Raw genomic sequence first — 4,102 nt, 5'->3', positions numbered from 1 at the left:
TTTTTTTTTTTTTTTTTTTTTTTTTTTTTTTTTTTTTTTTTTTTTTTTTTTTAATCACGCGTCACGTTATACCTCGTGATCGGAAATAACGATGAAAATAATAATAATAATATAAAAATTGCGATGAACAATTATATAAGATGATTAATTATTAAAATAGGTAATTTCGTATGATCGATCATAGCGTGACCAAAGTTGACAAGAAAATCGATCACGGCTAATTATGGATAATTAACGAGAACATTTATCATCATTAACAGGAGGAGAATTATTTGATGAAATGAGTAATATAAATTTCTGTGCACGCGGGTATATCGTTTTGATGAAACTTAAAATAAAAAAATGAAAAAAAGAAAAAAAAAAAAAAAAAGAAAAATTATATATACGTCTTGACGATTGACTTTAAAAGATGAATTTAGAGAGAGACTTTTAAAATTTATTTTTATTCAGAAAAAAATAGGAAAGATTTTATTGTCATTTCTTTATTTCGAAACGTTTAACGAGATTAACCATTTATCGTGCTTCATTTTCTTTGATAATATTAAACGATTATGAAAATAATTTTCGACACGCTATAAATCGATCGATCCTCTAGCAACAATAACAACTACAACAACAAAAACAATTAATACTAATTAATTATCGTATTTCCTTTTTTCGTATCTACAAAACGATATTTCTTTGTTTTTTTTTCTTTGTCTTTTTTTTAATTAATTACGAAACACGAAAAAGTTATCATTTTTATTTTACATTAAAAAAAAATAAAATAATTCTTGTAACGCATTTTTAATAGGACTCGTAAGTAGCTTTATATACACGTTAAATAATAAAAATGAACTTCGTATCAAGAAGATTGAAATAAAACATTGAAAACTATAGATACGACCCCCCCACCTACTGTGCGCGCGTTTGTTAATTAAAATTTATTATGAATTAAAAAGTACTGCACTATTCTATCTCAATCTTAAAAAAAAAAAAAAAAAAGCTGCCAAAAATTTCATCGAGATAAGTTCGTGTAGAATAGTTTAACGCACGCGTGTAATTCGTAAATATAAATCTCTTTAAATGTATTACGGGGGTGAATCAAAAGTTAATGAATTTATTGTGTTACAAATTATATTATAAACTACATAATAGATTGTTTTTTTTTTTGTATTCAATATTCCTTTGGAAATATTAATTTAAAAACGCACAAAATTTTTAATCCTAATATTTAAGATATACAATACATACATACATATATATATATATATATATATATATATATAATATTTATTCTTGAAGTTTAAATGTATTGAGATAGAATATATAATAGTTGTTTGTTGAATTTTTGTAAAAAGGAAAATTGTATCGGAAGCCCTTCAAACCCGAAAGGAACGGAGTATAAATAAATAAAATAAATATTTATTTTATCAATTGTTGTTGTTGTTGTTGTTATTATTATTATTATTATTATTATTAAAGATTTTCAAAATCAGTATTTGAAATAAATGAATCGTGTATTAATATAATAAGATATATACGAATATTATCAAATAAATTAATATTATACATCGATTTTTGGATAGAACAAAGATTATTAATATTTCCACGAAAATAGTGTTGTTAATATAATTATTTGTATCAGTATTTAAAAAAAAATAAAAAAAGAAAATTCCTAATACAATAAATGTAACAACAAAAAATATCGATATTTAAACAAAACAATCTAAAACAATAAACGCATCGCAAATACGATTCCTATAATTAAATTAAACTACAAAATTTCATTATCCTCGTATAGAAACATCTTTAAAAATCATTTATTTCATTTATCTCGAAATACTTATACACCACGATTGATTGAATAAAATAAAAAATAAAATAAAATAAAATATATATATAATAAAAGTATTTCTTTTTTTTTCTTGTTGTAAGCGTAAATGTAAAAGATAAATGTATATTAATATACAATATAATAATACAATGTTTTTCACATCGATGAAAAATAAGAAGAAAAAAAATAAAAGAAAAAGAAAAAAAAAAAAAGGGATATATTATTTACGGTAGAGAAAAGCATTGTATAGGATGCTGCTAACGTTGTGTGTAGTCTTCCTCGAAGGCCAATATTCGCTCGATGAAATTCGATTATAGGAAGTATCGTCTACTACCACCCTCCACCAACCCTCCAACCCTTCCAACCTTCCAACCCCCCCCCCATCTACTACCACTCCCTTCAGCACTCTCTTAACAAGAACGATATATCGAGGTTAGTTCTACGTGTATCGTTCACAAAATGTTCCATCTCTGTCTATCTAATTGTAAATTACGAAGAGATACTATTCTCTCTCTCTCTCTCTCTCTCTCTCTCTCTCTTTCTCTCTCTCTCTAGCATCGATCATTTAATAGGTCCATAAAATTTACTACGAACACTCGCGTTACGTTTACATTTTTATTCGATTTCAATGTTACGATCGATCGTTTTCAATTAAATTGTTTATTATAAAAATATTTATGTATATATGGTGAACGATATTAAAAAAAAAAAAGAAAAAAANATATTTAAGATATACAATACATACATACATATATATATATATATATATATATATATATAACATACACATATACATATAAGAATAACATTTTTATAAGTAGAGATAAAAAATGTAAGTATACAAACCAAAACAAATGAAAAAAAAAAGAGTGAAACAGGTTAAGAAATGTAAACAAAGTAGAACGTATCCGATCGTAATGATTTTGCTTGGTAGGAATTCTATCTGAACGGTACTAATGAACTAAGTCCCGCCCCCCCCTCGCGGGTGTGTGTGTGTCAGTTACATAACACTTACCTTTCTCACTTTCACCAGCAGCAGCAACACCACCACCACCACCATCAGCACCATGCACGCACGCACAACAAACCCTCGGTTGGTCTTCGGCTTGCCCACGTGCCACCGACTCGTCGTCGTAGTTTCTCTCTCTCACTCTCTCATATTCTCTTTGTTCGTCTTTCTTTCTTTCTTTCTCTCTCTCACTCTCACTTCCCCACTTGAAACAGCTTCTTAGCAAAAGCCGAACCACCAGTACCACCACTAATACCACTACCACCACTAACAGAAGCAGAAGCAGCAACAGTAGCCTTGGCCTTTAGCGTTGTAACAAGGAAAATACAAGTTCCTCTTCGATTTCTTCCTCAGACTATCCTAGACAATAGGATGGCAAGCAACATCAACAAAAAAAAAAAATAAACGCAGAAAAACGTAATTCGACAAACACTGACCTTTACGAATTTCTATAATTTTAATTCCGTATATACGTGTAATAATACATTTCTCTCGAAATAATGTTATTATTTTTCTAAAGAGTTTTTTTGTTGTTTACGTGAACAACGCGATTGCTAATTTCACAGGTGCGCGCACACACACACACACACACACGTTTATAATGCAAATTTAATAAAATACACAAAGTCTAATAAATGTAATAAATTATAAATAATATATTGTTTATTCGATAAATGATTAATATGCCGTTAATGCGTGTGTGTATAATTACGTATTGTAGAGATAGAATTTTCTATTCTGTTTTGTATAATGTCGTGCAACACACTACTCTCTCGAGTCCTTTTAGAGATGATATATCGAAATTCCGATGAGTGCATAAGCAGCTCCGATATCGACCGCACAGAGTCTCGTCGTAGACTGGTGCACGGTAACCAGCCGGGAGTGGAGCCAACAGCGTTCGGTCATCTTCGTACGGACTCGGCTCCATTCGGATTAGATTTCGGCTCGGCTTCACTATTCCCCCACTCAATTCAACGGCGCGTATATAACCACCGCACCCGATTGGCCACAGCGCCGGCGCTGTCTTAACGACGATTGGTCCATCAAATTATTTCGGATTACTCGCGGGTAAACGTATCATGGATTGCGAATTATATATATATATATATATATATATATGTATATATATATTTTTGTTTATATTATTATATATATTATTATTTATATATATTATTATTATTATATATTATTTTTATATATTATTTATTGCGAATTATATATATATAATAATATATATGTCAATTATAGCAATATGATTCTTCTAATTGCGAGAAGAA

General features: G+C 28.8%; 1 protein-coding gene across 1 annotated transcript in view; it reads right to left on the bottom strand.

Annotated features, from left to right (window-relative positions):
• The window catches only part of LOC106789482 (beta-1,4-N-acetylgalactosaminyltransferase bre-4-like), a gene marked incomplete in the record, with an annotated part of 97,635 nt that extends 93,936 nt beyond the window's left edge, over positions 1-3,699 (bottom strand). Inside the window, 1 exon segment of the mRNA XM_014753709.1 lies at positions 2,990-3,699.
• Between the last annotated feature and the right edge of the window lie 403 nt (positions 3,700-4,102).

This window comes from Polistes canadensis, unplaced genomic scaffold (assembly GCF_001313835.1).
Source record: "Polistes canadensis isolate GaletaPanama2010 unplaced genomic scaffold, ASM131383v1 scaffold_186, whole genome shotgun sequence".
NCBI lineage: Eukaryota > Metazoa > Arthropoda > Insecta > Hymenoptera > Vespidae > Polistes > Polistes canadensis.
Note: the sequence above shows the minus strand (reverse complement) of the source record. Positions and strands in the feature narration are given on the sequence as shown.